This window comes from Acipenser ruthenus, chromosome 6 (genome assembly GCF_902713425.1).
Source record: "Acipenser ruthenus chromosome 6, fAciRut3.2 maternal haplotype, whole genome shotgun sequence".
Classification (NCBI taxonomy): domain Eukaryota; kingdom Metazoa; phylum Chordata; class Actinopteri; order Acipenseriformes; family Acipenseridae; genus Acipenser; species Acipenser ruthenus.
The window spans coordinates 36,278,005-36,295,786 of record NC_081194.1 but is presented as its reverse complement, the minus strand read 5'-3'; the positions used below and the strand labels follow the sequence as shown (position 1 = coordinate 36,295,786).

At 43.9% G+C, this 17,782-nt stretch overlaps 1 protein-coding gene across 3 annotated transcripts in view; it reads left to right on the top strand.

Annotated features, from left to right (window-relative positions):
* The window catches only part of LOC117411388 (sorting nexin-9-like), a 227,263-nt gene that overhangs the window by 74,303 nt on the left and 135,178 nt on the right, over positions 1-17,782 (top strand). The gene's annotated exons all lie outside the window — the stretch shown is intronic.

Sequence of the window (17,782 nt, the reverse complement as noted above, 5' to 3'; positions counted from 1 at the left end):
GATATGTGGATTGTGACATGTGTAACATAGACATTCAGAGGTTTAAAAAAGGGCTAGCCTGAATAATGTGAATTATCAATAAATTAATCAATTAATATATTGATTTAATTCAGTCATGTAGTAGAAATCTAAAATTTTTAGTAATTGTCTTCATAAACATTTGCATGTTTGTATGTTTATAAGGAAAACTTAATGCTCTTTGTAATTAGACAGTACCTGTACCAATTGTTATTGTATCTAGGCTACACTATCTTCTGATGGTTGGAACCATTCATATTTTAAATTTTGACCAACTTAATAGTAGGAATAAGACAGTAAAGCAGGTGATTTGGGAGAACTTGAACGTTTGTTTGTTTCAAAGCTCTTTTTTAAAATGGCCACTCTGGTGCACTGATAGAAAGGGTTATTGCCCACATTGTACCACAGGTAACACAGCAATAACAATCCATGATGTGGTACTGAACAGAAAAGCTAGAGCACTTGGTATATATTTTTTTAAATCACTCTTCCTGCAGTGATTTAGAGGACAGATCTCTAGCCCCAGTGTAAAAATTAACATTTTTGATCGGTTAATCTATGAGTATTAGTTGATTAATTGGTAGAATAACCTGTCCACATTTCTAATAAAGGTAAAATCACACAGCAACCATTCATTCGGGCCACTGTTAGTCACATACCTGAAAACACAAAACAGCTGTGCTGTGTTTACCATTACAACACGTACTTGGCTTCCATTGTGATATATTGTATCCCTATGCTTCTGCTTATCCATTTGAACATAAATCCAGGGTTGTCCAAAAGTTTTGAGTGTTACAGTGGCTCGCAAGTGACTTTGGGTACGCTCATGTTTTTGTGCTGACTTCGTTAGATATCCTAGATTGCTGTTCCATATCGCCTTTTCTGTACTGAATAAAAGACAGTTTCAGCAGTATTATTTTTTAAATTGGCAGCTAATGGTAAGCCACGGATACCTGTGTCAGTTCAGGTATTTGTGGTATATGCCTCTGTGGCAGGCTGGACGAGTGGTCTGACGTCAGGCCAGAAGCATGAAGGAAAACTGACACCAGGGACTGCAGTTAAAGGCGCTCGCACCATTTTATTTTTAAATAACAAAAATAAATAAAATATTTGAACAAAAAGAAACTTGCTCACAGAGCAAAAATAAATATTTAAACAAAACAAGTCTCGAACACAAACAAAACCAAACACAGGTCAGGCTGGGCAATTGCTGTCACTGTTCCTGCCTTACTATTTTGAAGTTTCGTGCTTTCGCTCTCGTTCCTCCTCTCAAACACCCACCCAGAGTGCCGAGAGCTGCAGGCTTTTATATTAGTGACCGAGGGAATACCTACCTATTAATTATTTAATAATCCCCCGGTCACATTCTGCACAGGTTTTCTAATTATTCCTGGCAGAGGACGAGTACCCACTCTCGCCTCTGCCAGAACACATTTTAAATTAAAACAATAACAAAACCCGCGGCGCTTCGTCGTCATAAATAATAAATACATAAACAAACAAACACGCATGACTTTCACCGTCATACATTTAAATACAATAAAACAAATAAACAATACAAAATAACACAGGGGCAGAGGGGGAGACCCCATTCTAAAATAAACAAACCCTGTACAGGGCTGCTCGCCCTGTTACATATCCCCCCCTTGTGCAACGCACACTTGGCCCCTTATGTCCTCCACCCCCCACTTCTTCGTGGCTCGCAGCTCCCTCTTCCGGGGCTCCCGCCACACACTATCCTGCCGCGAAAGTGTGGCTGGGGGAGCTGGTCTCCTGACCTCCCCCCCCCCTTCTTTGTAGCCGGCAGCTCCCCTTCATGGGGCTCCAGCCACAGTGTTTCCTGTCACGAAAATGCAGCTGGGGGAGCTGGTCTCCTGACCTCCCCCCCTTTCTTCATGGCTGGCAGCTCCCCTTCATGGGGCTCTGGCCACAGTGTAGCGTCCCCAGGCGAAGCAGGACCCTCGACGACCCCAGGCGAAGCAGGACAGGCAGCAACCCTAGGAGAAGCAGAGCTGGCGATGACCCCAGGCGACGGCAGCAGCGGCGGACCCTCGGGAGGCGACGGCAGCAGCGGCAGACCCTCGGGAGGCGAAATCGGGAGGGGAGCCCCTGGCCATGGAGGCGGCAGCGGGAGCTCTACTTCTCCCTCGTACCCTGTAACCGGTGCGGAGCAGCAGGCAGCCCCAGGCGATGCGGAGCAGCAGGCAGCCCCAGGCGATCCAGGCGTGGCATCCCTGAGCGGAGCGGGCGTGGCATCCCCGGGCGGTGCGAGGCAGGCATCCTTGGGCGGTATGAGGCTGGCATCCCTCAGATATGCGAGGCTGGCATCCCTGAGCGGTGCGAGACTGACATCCCCAGACGATGGCGGACTGGCATCCCCAGGCGATGCACGACAGGGCGGCAGCGGTCCCTCAGCAGGCGATTGCAGGAGGGGAGCCAGGACCAGCGGTGGTGCTAGGGTTGGCCCTCTTCTCAACCGCTGCGACCCAGTGGTTTTCCCCCTTGCTCTGCTCAGCAGCCTATGCAAGGGCGGCTGTGGACCGCCAGCCTCCTGTTCCGGTCCATCCTGTCGTGAAGGGAGAGGCAGCCCCTGCTCCTCTCCCTCAAGTGGTGGTGGTGGAGGCAGAGGCAGCTCCTGCTCCTCTCCCTCAGGTGGTGGTAGTGGAGGCAGAGGCAGCTCCTGCTGCTCTGCTCCTGGCGAAGGCGGCAGGGGCTCCTCCCCTTCTGGCTGTGAAGGCGGCAGGGGCGCCTCCCCTTCTGGCTGCGAAGGCGGCAGTGGCGCCTCCCCTTCTGGCTGCGTAGGCGGCAGGGGCGCCTCCCCTTCTGGCTGCGAAGGCGGCAGGGGCGCCTCCCCTTCTGGCTGCAGCGGGAAAACCAGCAGGCATGCTCCATCTGCTGGTGGAGACAGGACCAGCAGGTACTCTCCCTCTGCTGGTGGCAGTGGTGGAGACAGAGGCAGCTCCTGCTGCTCTGCTCCTGCTGTTGGAGGTGGGACCAGCAGGCACTCTCCCTCTGCTGGTGGCGATGGGCGCAGCAGGTATTCCACTGGTGGGAGGGGGCAGTTAGCTGGGAAATGCCCCCACTCCCCACAGATGCAGCAACAGTACTGCACACCCATGCTGCAAAGGAGGGCCCCCCAGCCAACCTCCTCCTGTGGCTGTAGCCCCGGTTCTACCTCCTCTTCCTGAGGTGGGGAGTGGCAGTAGTCGGGCGACCTGTGCCCGACCTCGCCAATTTTAAAACGCCACTCCTCCCCCCTCAAGCACGTTAGGCAGACCTCCCCCAGTGGCTGCATCTGCTGTTGCCTCTGCTACCGCTTTTGCTGCTTTCTGGAGCTCTTCCTTCCCATCCTCCTCTTCCAAAAAGTATAATAATATACAAAATATACAAAAAAAAAATGAAAAAAAAAACTGCAGTACCCTTATCCTCTGGCCTGAGTCGGAGGCTGTGGTTTATCCCACGATGACACCACGTGTGGCAGGCTGGACGAGGCCAGAAGCAGGAAGGAAAACTGACACCAGGGACTGCAGTTAAAGGCGCTCGCGCCGTTTTAATTTTTAAATAACAAAAAGAAATAAAATATTTTAACAAAAAGAAACTTGCTCACAGAGCAAAAATAAATATTTAAACAAAACAAGTCTCGAACACAAACAAAACCAAACACAGGTCAGGCTGGGCAATTGCCGAGAGATTACCTACCTATTAATTATTTAATAATCCCCCGGTCACATTCTGCACGGGTTTTCTAATTTATTCCTGGCAGAGGACGAATACCCACTCTCGCCTCTGCCAGAACGCATTTTAAATTAAAACAATAACAAAACCCGCAGCGCGTCGGCGTCATAAATAATAAATACATAAACAAACAAACACGCACGACTTTCGCCGTCATACATTTAAATACAATAAAACAAATAAACAATACAAAATAACACAGGGGCGGAGGGGGAGACCCCGTTTTAAAATAAACAAACCCTGTACAGGGCTGCTCGCCCTGTTACAGCCTCCTTTTTTTAACAATCTCCATTTTATTCTGAGAAAGTTCTTCTTGAAAATGTATTCATAACCAAATCAACTACGATGCCTTGTAAAAAGTAATTAGAAATACTACTATTCGTAATAGAATTCTCAATAACGCTCTATAATAAGCAATATCACCCACAATTCAGCTATTGTTACACCGCTTAGGGCTAGCATATCTATGTCCCACCTCTACTCACTCATGATTGGACAGCTGCAAAACCAGGGCAGATCTTTAACTCTCTGTCACAGATGGCTTGTGGTGAAGAAACACACAGTACTGCGAGGTGAAATGGTGAAGGCGCTTGCTTTTATTGCAAATAAAATAAAAAGGTTTGACACAAAACAATGCTCACAGAGCAAAATAAAAGGTTGAATACAAAACTGACACCAACTAAACAAACAGGGATGAACACTAAACAAGTATCGTGCAAGTCCTCTTGCACAAGAAGCATTTTTTATTTTAATTCTTTTTCTCCTTCTCACTCCCATTTTTTCTCACTGAACACACAACCCTGAATGAGTGAATTGTGCAACTATTTATTCAGCTTTGCTGGGACTCAATTACTAATGAATTATTCACTTGAACCCCAGCACGTGAACTAATTTGTGCATTCCCCGTGCTCACATATTATTACATACTTTATCTGCACATGAAGTGATTGTGCAATCCCCGTGCCTAAATGCAACTATATACACTCATGCTACACAGACCCCTTTATATCACACGCACCAATACCTATACACCAACATTAACACGCCACATGCAACATACAACACAAAAATACGCACAGGGGCAGGGCAATTTGCCACTCTCTTCCATTGGTTAAACTTACTCAAGACAGTCAGCCGAGGCACAGAATACCTTGCTGCTGGACGAAGCAGGCCAGTCTGCCTTGCCTTCAATGAGTCCAGCTGTGCTTAAGGAGAGGGGCGGAGCTCGGAATAAGTGCAAGTTCTGTTCATCTATCTAATGTTTTGTTCCTTGCATATTAATTTTACTTGTAAATGTATGCTATAAAAGTATGTGTAATACACTTTATATGCTGCGTTTTCTATGGTTTATTTGAGACATTTTTTATTTGTGTAGGATCATTATCTTTACAAGGTATAGCGTCGCTGTGACCAAATGTTATTTCAATTAGAATGTTGGTAAACATGGTTTTGTTGCATGTCGAATATGATAAAGGGGTTTCTCTAAATGAGACGTTTCTCAATGGCATAAAAAATCTGGCGTAATGGTCGATTTCACCCATGCTCTGCTTGAAAAAAAACGGTAAATTCTTTCAAAAATAAACATCGATATTAATCATCGATTTGGCAAAAAATAAAAATTGAAGCAGAGACACGTATGGAGAATTAATGTGTAGCCTAGTAATTAAGGAATTGTAGTTCCCTTTCAAGTACGAAATGTAACCATTACTTAATGGGATGTATCTCTTATAGCCCGAATTACCTGAGCACATATCAAAGCTGCTCCTTCAACAGCCCTGTATGCGTTGTCTCCGTCCCCATGGAGTTCTGACTTTTTAGTCATAACTATGGAGATAAGTTGATATATTCACTTTTTCTCTCTCATTTCATATTTTGAAATCATTTCGCTTATTTTTAGCGTATAATTCTTCTTGGCCTTAGGTTCTGATTAAGTCCCCTCCAAGGCCGTGCGAAGCCGGCGGCTCTCCACCTGTACCAGTCGGTACCAGAGCCAGTACCAGAGTTTGTACTCTGGTCGGTACCAGAGCCTGCACCAGTCAGTACCAAAGCCTGTACCAGTCACCAGGTCGGTACCAGAGCCTGTACCAGAGCTGGTACCAAAACCTGTACTAGTCACCTGGTCTGTACCAGAGCTGGTACCAAAACCTGTACTAGTCACCTGGCCTGTACCAGAGCCGGTACCAGTGACATGGTCAGTACCAGAGTCAGTGCCCTGGTACCAGAGCCGGTACCAATTACCTGGTCGGTACCAAAGTAGGTACCAGTTACCTTGTATTGGTACCAAGGTTGGTACCAGTCATCAGTCATACCAGAATCAGTACCAGTGACCCGTTTCGGTCTGGTTTGACGCCAGGTCTGTTACCAGTAGGGATGTGCATGACAAATATTTTGACTATCGATAATTCCACAGCTGTTGAGGTCGACTAATCGAATAGTCGCCGCACCATCCCCAACCCCCCCCCCCCCCCCCCCGTCTTTCAAAATGAGATGTACATTAAATGCGGAATAATGCAATGTGACACAATTATTGCAATTGCAATAAATTCTGAACTTTATTTGAAAATACTTAGCTAACACAACAACTTTAACAACTTTGTTAAATAAACATTAGGCTATGTAAAAAATACCTTCCTATTAGGAAACATACGGAAATGCCATAGTAACAGCAGCAATAACATAAGCACACCTGTCAACTCTCGTGTGAGACTATTGTATTTTGCAAGCGTTATTTTTTTTTTACCGATATTGCCACAGCCTTTTCCGTTATTTACAATTTCAAATGAATTATAAAGGTTGTGACAATTAAAAAAAAAAAAAGTTTAGCAATGTGAGCTGCGAGGCAAATGCCTTAACATTAGCGTCCTTGTGGCAATAATGTTTTCCGGTCATAACAGCGAAATACAAAATGCATTAGACTATCTAGCTAGCTAATTTATACAGTCCACTTAACTAAACGATTTACTTTTCCCACGTTTTCAAACCACACTCAACATATAGACTACCGGTCTATGTTAAATCAAATCGGAAACATACCTGTGCGTTCGAGTTCAGTGAATAAAAAAAAAAAAGCTTGCTATGTATGTATGTAGCTAGCTTAATAACATTAATAAATAAATGAATGAACAAAAAGACCTGAGTGGAATTAACGCACTAGCTTTCCATGGAAGCAAAAAAAAAAAATCCTAACAAAAACTTTAGGTATAATTAGGCTATCAATGTCCATTATTATTACCATGTTCAGTTATTCTTGTTTAAAAAAATCAGCATGTCCACATGGTCCGGGAGAAGACGAGTGCGCAGTCTGTTGACTATCAGGCCCGCAGCCGAGAAAACTCTCTCAGCTGGTACAGAAGTTGCTGGGATGCACAGGTAGGCTTTCGCAAGCCGTGATAACTTCCTGTACCTGTTTTCATTCACCTTCCACCATGCCAAAGGGTCTTCATAGGGAGGAATGCACTCATCTTGTGTGTACTTTTCCAGTTCCGTTTGCAGAGAGGTTGTGGCGTCTGTGTAGTACTCATCTCCGAATAAAGTAGCCACAGCAGAATCCTTGTCAGATCGTTGTTTCTTTGCGGGTGGTCCACTTGCCTCTGATGTACCTGGTTCCTCTTCTGCGATATCAGTGTTCTCCGGGAGACTTGAAAGTAATTCCCCAACTTTATCTTTGACTGCATTCCTGACAGCATCCTCTGTAAACTTCAGGTGTTTGTGTCTGGGGTCTAGAAATGAAGCGATGAGCGCCACCTTCTGCGCTGTTTCTGTGTCTTCGGGTGCCAAGCGGCGCTTAAGTGACTCGGATACAGTTGTTTTAAACTGTGAGACTTTTGTGGACTCTTCTGTGGTAGAAATCAGATGCTTGGACAGCAGAGTGGACGTGACAGGGTACATCATAGAGATCGATACCTCCGACTCACCGCACAAAGCAGTTGTAGCGCATTTCAAGGAGCGTAACACTGGCAGTAGCTCCTCTATAACATCCCAACTGTCGTCAGCCAGGTCAAGTGTGCGGGCATCTGAATGCTTTGTGTACACCCTGTCAGATAGGACTGCGACAACTGCCCATCTCTGTTCCTGTAAGCGCTCAAACATGTCATAGATTGAATTCCATCGGGTCCGGCAATACTGCACCAGACGGTGCTCAGGCAGAGTTTGTTGTTTTTGTTTCAACTTCAGAGCCTGAGTAGCTATTGCACTGTGATGAAAATGCGACACAAGACGGCTGGCCGCACCAACTACATTATGTATGGCACCAAGTTTAAATCCATCGTTGATGGCGAGCTGCAGAGTGTGTGCAAAGCACAAATTCGAGTCCCATTCAACAAACTCTGAGTTTGCCAAGATGATGTTGCTGGCATTGTCGTGAACACAGGCAGTGATTTTCCCCAGTAAACCCCAATGATCTACAGCGGTGTTCAACACATCTGCGAGATTCTCTGCTGTATGCCTCTCTGGCATGGCGCGAGTCTGTAGAACTACGCTTTTCATTTCCCAATCCTCTATGAAATGACAGGTTATTGTGACGTACGACTCGGTATTCAGTGCAGTCCACGCATCTGTAGTAATCGCCACCTTCTCAGCCTTTGACACGTTTCTGCAGACAGAAGCTGCTGAATCCGCATGCATTTTTTCGAGTCGAGTGGTAATTGTTTTTCGTGCAGGGACTGTGTATTCCGGTTCCACAAATTTCATCAACTCCCGAAATCCCTCACCTTCAACAAAACTTATGGGAAGCATGTTCTTTGCCACCATATTAGCAATAAGGGCTGATGTTTTTTCAGCACGTACGTTGTCACACTGACGAGGCCTCACTGCAAAGGATGCAATGGCGGTTTGTTGCGGTCCTCTTTCCTTTTCTGTCGTTGCTAGCGTCGCAGAAGGGTGTTTGGCTTTTAGGTGGGTTAACATACCAGTTGTAGATTTGTGGTAGTTTAAATGCACTGCACATATTTTACACTTAACACTGTTTTCATTTACTTTGTCGAAATATTTCCATGCTGAACTTTTCTGTGAGGAAGCCATCGTTAGCCGAGGTACGTTCTAGTTTAGCCAATCACAGACGAGAAATAACAAATCCCACCCTCCAGTCAATCTTCATTACCGCTACATAGAGCCAATCAGCAGTACAGGCTTTAAAATAAACTCAAAATATAGTTTTTTTTTTTTTAGCTTTCGAATGTTGGATTAACTTGTCGATAGGTGCCATCGTTATCGAATAGTCGAATGTTCGACTATTCGGTCTCACCCCTAGTTACCAGTGCTCCATTTTTGTGCACTCTGTGTACTGTGTGCATTCTGACAATACTGACCGGGTTGCGGGGCAAATGGAGAAGCTTTTTGAAGCTATGAACCAGCAGCAGTCCCTTTTGACGGAGCTGCTGCGAGGGCCCCCCAGTTGTATCAGTCCCCAGGGTTCAGGCACCATTGTCTAACCAACAACCAGCTCAGGAGGATGCTTTGTCCCTTGTTGCATCTGAGGACATGAACACCCAAGAATTATTCTTCCCATCTGAGGACATGGAATTAAATATCTTGGCTCCCATGTTAAGCCCCTCCCTATCGGAGGAACTCACCTCCCTTATCAGACGTGCTTCAGCTGAAGAAGGCCTATGCAGCCTCAGCATTTTGCACACGCCTGGGTAGCTACAGTAGTATACTGATGGCATACCAGTCCAAGCTGTTGCAGGCTCTGTCCACTGAACACAGGCCCTCGTCCCACTGGTTGGACGAGTTGAGCTTAGTCAATAACTACCTCCTTCAGTTGTCCAAATACAATGAGCAGGCATTGGGTAGGAGCATGGCCACATTGGTGGCGGCAAGAAGACAGCTGTGGCTTTCTCAGGCCCGAGTGCCTGACAAGTACAAGGTGTCATTGCTTGATGCACCTGTAACACCAGGTCATATGTTTGGATGGCAGTGGATGAGATGCTAAAGCTCTCTCACGAAGCACGGGAAACTTCCAGGGAGTTGTCAATGCCTTCTCCCCAAGCAGAAGCCCTAGCCAATAAGCCGGCAAAGCAATGGCGATACAGACACCCTCAGCCCCAGAAGCAGATGCCGGCTCATACAGCCCCTGCAGAAATGCTTTCAGACTGAGCAGCACAGAGGCTGCTGCAATTACATGGCGCCCTGCTCCCAAGCAGCAGCCACAGGTGCAAGTCCCTGAGCCAGCAGTCCTAGGGTTTGCTGCCACAGATCCAGGGCCCATTCTGTCAGGCCCACCTGGATTATTGGCGATCATGCACCTCAGACACCTGTGTGCTTACCACCATCAAGGCTGGTTACTCTCTGCAGTTTCGTTTCAGCCCTCCTCCTTTTCAGTGCATAATCATAACAACAGTCATGAAACCTCAAGACATTATTTTAGTGTCTCAGGAGGTATCGGCCCTACTGCAAAAACAGGCACCCTCTCAATGAAGGAGAAGGGTTTTACTCCAGGTATTCCTGGTGCCAAAACAGGATGGCGGTCTCAGACCAAACCTCGACCTCAGAAATCTCAACCTGTACTTGAGAGTACGAAGGTTCAAGATGCTGACAATGCAATAACTATTACGGTCAGCCAGGTCAGGCGACTGGTTCACTATGGTGGACCTCAAGGACGCCTACTTTCACATCCCTGTAAAACCCGGCTACAGGAAATACTTGCAGTTCACTTTTCAGGGGACCGCGTACAAGGCCTGTGTACTGACATTCAGCCTTAGCTCATCGCACTTTCTCAAAAATGCATGGATGCTATACTGGCTCCTCTGAGACTCAAAGGCATCAGAGTGCTTAATTACACTGAAATGTGAAATGTCACCAGCACAGGCAGTGTTGCACATGGGACTAGTCACCAGCCTCCTCCAACAGCTAGGCTTCACGGTGAACCGTTCTAAAAGCTGGCTAATGCCCTCTCAGGGCTGTCTATCTTGGCATAAGCCTTGATTTCATAAACATGATCGCCACTCTGTTGGACGACAGGATCTTGAGGCTTTTCAGCCAAATGCAGTGTTGATGGTAATGACCTTCTAGAGATTCTGGGATTGATGGCGGCAGCATCTCAGGTTCTCCCCTTATGGCTCCTGCACATGCACCCTCTCCAAGCCTGGTTCAACCACAGGGTCCTTCACCCTGTCATGGACTGGCACTGCCTACTCTGTGTCCTATGTCACTGTTTGAAAGCTCTCTCATGGTGGAAACAACTAGCTCATCTGTGCTTGGGCAGTGTCATGAGGAGAGAGGTGGTGACCACAGACACTTCCAACCTAGGTTGTGGCTCTGTCTGGAATGGTCAACGGGTGCAGGTGTGTAGAAACCCCCATGGGAGGGTCTCCACTAAATGCTTTGGAGCTGTGGCAGTTTATCTGGCCCTGCAGCAATATTATTATTTGTTTATTTAGCAGACGCCTTTATCCAAGGAGACTTACAGAGACAAGGGTGTGTGAACTATGCATCAGTTGCAGAGTCACTTACAACTACGTCTCACCCGAAAGACGGAGCACAAGGAGGTTAAGTGACTTGCTCAGGGTCACACAATGAGTCAGTGGCTGAGGTGGGATTTGAACCGTGGACCTCCTGGTTACAAGCCCTTTTCTTTAACCACTGAACCACAGCCACTGAATGCCACACAATATTCCAGAGAGATACAAGAGCGACGAGTGTTGATCCGTGGACAACACCACAGTGGTGGCCTATATCAGCCACCAAGGCAGCCTCCAGTATCCTGGTCTCAATCGTGTTGCCCAGAAGCTTTTGCTATGGGCTCACGAACACCTGCTTTCAGTAAAAGCAGTTCACCTGCCTGTGGCATACAGACACAACAGTTCTGCAGCTCTGGGTTTGGCCCCTGAGCGGAGACATTTATATTTAAATGTAATATTTAAATTGACACCGTCTCCCCAGGAGCACACTTTTGAAGGGTACTCTGAGGTTAAGACCCCCTAGAAAGGCCCTTGTCCCTTGCTGGTGGCTCAATGTAGTGCTGGACGCACTTAGACCGCCATTCAAGCCCCTTCATTCAGCAGAGCTGAAATTCCTGTCCTTAGAGACAACTTACTGCTTCCTATTAACTTCACCAAGCGGGTAGGTGAAATGCAGATATTCTTCATGGCGAAAGCCTATTTGTTTTTTTGCGGAGACCAGAACTAAGGTTATTCTCTGCACTAATCCTGCTTTTCTCCCTAAAAGCATTTCTGCTTTCCATATCAACCAGTCAGTGGAATTGGAGGCCTTCCATCCACCTAATTTCCAGTTTGAAAGGGAAAGTTCCATACGCTCTGTCACGTTAGGGCACTGGCGTATTATGTTGACCACACTGAGTTGGTAGCAATCTGAGCAATTGTTTATTTGTTTTGGGTCTAAGGTGGATGGCAGACACGGTCAGGATTGCATATGATCTATTGAACCACCAGAAAAGGTCACTGGTCACTCCACAAGAGGCCTTGAAACCTCTTAGGTGTTATTCCAGGGCACATCTGTCGCAGACATTTGCAACACTGCAGTATGGGCCATGCTTCATACTTTTACCAGGTTCTACTTGGTTTGCTTGGTAAACCTCAATGTGAACAACTGCTGGACTTGGTCCTTTTGCACATAGGAAATTAATTATACACGGTAACACCACTTGGAAGTAAACATTTTGCGCGTAGTTTAATTCATATTCCGAGGAAACAAGTAGAGCAAAAACAGCCTTCATTTTTTGTCCCAGTCGGAAACAGTAAAATTGTCAAATCGTCCCTGTTTTGCGATTTTCAATTGTGTTTTTTTTTTTTTTTTTTTTTTTTTTTTTTTAAGTACAAAACTGCATCGGTGTGCTCAGCAAGATAATAGCAGAGTAATTTATATTAGGTTGTGTTAGCGTCATTCAAAAATTAAAATAAACAATTTTATTGATTATTTGTTTAATCATTCTGATTATGTGTATTATATTTAAATGGTAATACCAATAGTTGATCTATTGTTTTAATCTGGCTTTTTGTACATTTGACATGTTTTGAGATGACAATATAAAGAAAATAATGAGTTCTTGTCATCTGCAATACATACACCCGATGTTTAATTTTTAAACTATTATTGTGTTATTATATACTGTTATTTGAATGGCTTCAGAATTGGTACGGCATCAGTGAATTAAAGAAAATATAACATCCCAGTTTTTCACTCTGCAAATCTGGTAATTTCATGGCCAGTGTGAGAAACTAAAGCTCTGATATAAATTTGGTCAGACACCAAAATCCAAGCCGAACAACTCGGCAGAACTCTCAAAAATAGTAAAATATATTGCCTACAGTAGTACAGTGCAACTATATATTGCCTACAGTAGTACAGTGCAGCGTTGCATAACTGAATACTGCACTATTCTCCTCCCGCACGTCATTCAACACATGTATTAATTAAATTAGCAAAGTGCTCCCCCGTTCCCCGGCTTTTTTCCACAGCAATATGTAAGAATCTAAAACATGCTATTAAAAACTGGAGCAATACTTCAATAGCTGCCATCTTTCAAGATACCTTGTAGCATATTGTAAGCATCTGGTTCACACACCATATAAACGAACCGAGTGTACTCGCAAACTGCATTGTGAAGCAAACTCGGTCCTGAAAAAAAAATGGAAAAGGATAAAAAAAAATAAAAAAAACTTTATCTCGCATTCAAATAAACTCGTTCCCTTTGCTCACAGGTGACTGTGAACAGCAAGCATATTGATACATTGTTTCAAACAAAACGAACTAGACCGAGTCCTTTTGAAATGGACCGTGTGAATGCAGCCTTTGAAACTGAAGCAAATACACTGACTGGACAAAAAAATTGACAATGTAAGTATAATCTGAAAATATCTTAATCAGTAATATATGCAAAATGATGTGGTAACTCTGTGATCCAGTAGAACTTTAGAGATGTGATACAAATAATAAGTGGGCATTCCAAATTTGGGAGAAAACCGGGGTAAAAAACCACTGGCGACAACTAAATAAAAATAAAAAAAAAAACACACATTGTAGGAACAATTCAATAATTTAATGTTTATCGGGGTTGATTAGTTCTCTTATTAACAATATTTAATTGACGTGTTACAAAGATCAAGGATTTACTATGAACACACATTCACGCGCAGACACACGTAATGTTTAATCAATAGTATTATTTTATTAAGTACACAAAATAATAAACAGAAATCAGAAAAGTAAGAAAGTAAATGTCTTAGTCTCTAAGCACAAAACACAATTCAAAAACTCTCACTGCTTGACTAGCAGTGGCTCTACCTCCTCTATGCTCCCCTGCCTCCAGAGCCCGCTCCTTCTCTACCCTCGCCCCGCAGTGGTGGAATGACCTTCCTACAGATATCAGGACTGCCCAGTCCCTGACCACCTTCCGGCGCCTCCTCAAGACTCACCTCTTCAGACAGCACCTGTAGAACTCTTCTTTTTTTTCCCTCTGGACACTTGTACACTTCCTTAAATGCGCTTTACTTATCTGCCTCCTATTTTACTGCATTTAATCCTGTACTTTAGAGTACTGTAATCTGTCAAGTGTTATTTAATCTATTGTATTTTGTATTTAATTATATCCTGATGTGACTATCACTGACACTGTTATCTGCTCCGTTATTGAATCGTATTTTGTCATACTTGTACTTGCTAGAACCAAAGTCATTGTATTTATCTTGCTCTTAATTGTATTATTACTTCTACTGTGATTCTTGAAATGTATTTTTGTTTACGACTGTAAGTCGCCCTGGATAAGGGCGTCTGCTAAGAAATAAATAATAATAATAATAACACTGTGTAACAATTTTTTTTTTTTTTTTGGTTTGGTTTGGTTTGCTTATGCCTCAAAAGTATAGAAAATGGCTATTATTCCCCACAAACTTTGATTTTGTGACCAGGACAGTGATATTTTGAAATGTACCTATTTTCCAGAACATTCCAGATAGATTCAGTGCTAAGTAAACTTGGAGTAACTTCTTGAACTTTCTAGAACTTTCCAGTAATATAAATAGTAGTATAAATACAGGGGCCTTAAGCCCACCAGTTCAGTTTAGTTCCAGCTGCCTAAGTGGATACATATCTGCATTTTTCTGAGATGGCATCAAGGTCATAGGAGACTTCAAAATGGTGGCATTCCTGATGGGTCTCCAAGGCGGTTTTACCAAGTTTCCCTGCTATCTTTGCCTTTGGGACAGCAGGGACACCAAGGCACACTACCACAGGCGGGACCGAGTTCTCTGTGGGGAGGAACAACGTCAAGTGGGAGCCACTGGTGGACCCCTGGAAGGTGCTGATGCCACCACTGCACATCAAATTGGGCCTTATGAAACAATTTGTCAGAGCTCTAGATAAGGAGTCGGCAGCTTTCAAGTACCTTCAAGACTTCTTCCCTAAGTTGTCTGAGGCAAAGGTCAAAGCCGGTGTCTTCGTCGGACCACAGATAAAGAAGATCATGGAGTGCAATGAATTCCCCAAGAAGCTCACTAGTAAGGAGAAAGTGGCTTGGAACAGCTTTGTCACAGTGGTTCGGGGCTTTCTGGGCAATCACAAGGCCGAAAACTGTGTGGAGCTGGTTGAGACTCTGGTGAAGAACTACGGCACAATGGGCTGTAGGATGTCCCTCAAAGTCCATATCCTTGATGCTCATCTTGATAAATTCAAGGAGAACATGGGAGCGTACTCGGAGGAGCAAGGCGAGTGCTTCCACCAGGATATACTGGACTTTGAACGCCGCTACCAAGGACAGTATAACGAGAACATGATGGGAGACTACATTTGGGGGCTGATTCGTGAAAGTGATTTACAGTATAATCTCGAAAAACTACTTGCTTCTAAATCTTTTGTAGTCATTTTTGTATTACTTTAGTATAAATACATGTTAATTTGGATTCATATGTTGTTTTTTTCTGACTTTATGTGAACGAAAAGACACAAATTCGCCCGTTTTCTCATTGGAAATAGGTAAATTTCAAAATATCACTGTCCTGGTCACAAAAGCAAAGTTTGTGGGGAATAATAGCCATTTTCTATACTTTTGAGGCATAAGCAATTAGGGAATAACACTTACTACCCAGGAACAAAAATTGTGTTACATAGTGTAATAATAGCAGGCAATTGAAATATGGCACCGCCTGTCTCCTCACATACCAGCACTTGAGCAAGCAAACAGGCTGTGACATCGTAGCTTGCTCACACACACACACACGTCCACATCCAAGCACACAGCCTCAACTGAGATGATGCAGACAATCTTAGAATATATCACATTAAGCTTATTAATGGTATATAGATTAAGTATATGGCAAGTTTACTTTTAAATAAATTATTCATACAACAATATGAGGTAGATTAGTTATAGTTACTTCATCAAGTTTCACTAAAAGTTATTTCACACGCAAAGTGTGCAAACTAAATAATTGACAGTACAATTCTATCTGAATGTGTTACAATTAATTAATTTAGTTCCATGAAAGAAAACTGGAATTATTCTCAATGGTTCCTTGAAGCTTAGACTTTTGGTCTGCTGTTTTGGAAACTCAATCTGTTGAAGTGTCCAGTACAAAAACTCTTCTCTCCGCAACAAAGTCTTCAATCCAACAAAGCTTTCAATTCTCGATAGAATCAACAAATAGCTGCAACAGAGTCGTCAGTCCTCGGTATAGGATCCACAACAGCACCCGTCTGCTCTGTCCTCTTCACTGAATCTTTTAGCTACGCAGGTAGCAGGGCACAGTTTCTTTGGATACTGTGGTTGCAGGTGTACAACAGACCTAGACTGGTTTGTCTGATAAGTCTCTGTAAGTTTTACGGCAGTCCTTTTGTCTCGTTGCTTGTGGTCGTTGACTTACTTGCAGCTTGCTTCCTCGTCTTGGGTCTGTTTTCAGGCAGAGTCCCGTCTTGATTCTGTTTTTTAGGCAGAGTCCCAGAGTTGCAGCTTGCTTAGCAGAGTGACAGCACCTTGTTTAGCATTTAGCAAAATGTTTAGTTTGCTTAGATATTTATAGTCTTTCTCATTCTGCTAACTAGCCACTTTCATGAGATCATTTGTGTATCTTGTCTTTTTTTTAAACTCACTCTCCTTTGATGTTTTAATGTCCTTTTCCACTGGGGCATCGCTAGTTTATATCTTCTTTGCGTCAAAACAATTGCTGTTGCTCGTGTGAATTATCTGTACATAATTCAACTGTCCACTCAGCCTAATCCAGTTCAGGCGCTGGTCCTCTAATCAGTAGGTCACATAGTTCAGTATGTCTGTATGTCTGCCAGGAACCAAGGGGCCCCCTTCTCAAGACACAGCAGTTTGTCGTGTTTTTCAAGACACATGGTTTCATTAATGAATCCAGTTACATTTCTAATACACGTTCATGTATTATCATATTCAGGGATTATGTCCCACAACATGTTATAGCACACATCTATTTTAATTTTAAAACATTATATCTGGCATTACTTTTAGGTTAAAGGAAACTCTCAGCATCTGTGCCTTTTTCTTAGGTTATCTGTTTGCACTTGTACTCCCTAGGTCATTTCACCTCAGCAATGTCTTCTAGGTCCAAGCATCTTTTTGGCTGAAACCATGTCAGTCATTAAGGGAAGCAGCTTATTGGTCAACAACCAATCAGCTGTCTCCCCCCCCCCCCCCCCCCCATTGACTGACATGAAGCCAGGTGAAGTGATCCAGGAAGTACAAACAGTTTTATTTAACCTAGTGTAGTACTAGATATCATGTTTGCTATAACATGTGTTTCTTTCTAAACTGTTTTCTTGATACCTATAAAACGAATAGATGTGGAAACATTTTATGGAACTATTTTGTTAGCTTCAATTACTTTGAGTACAAGATTGTGATATCAGCAGTGGCTAAGTGCTGATAAGAGAGGTCATACTGTCATTGTGCTAAACTGGGTAAAGGTAATGTCAGTACTGAACAAGCAGTAAACCAGTTGCATACCTTTGTATTTCCAGTTTGCCTGATCAGCAGGTGGTTGTTTTTTTTTTTATAAACACTAACCAATGCTTCTTCAAATACAGGCACTCAAGACATTTGCAATCGTGTTAAAAAGAA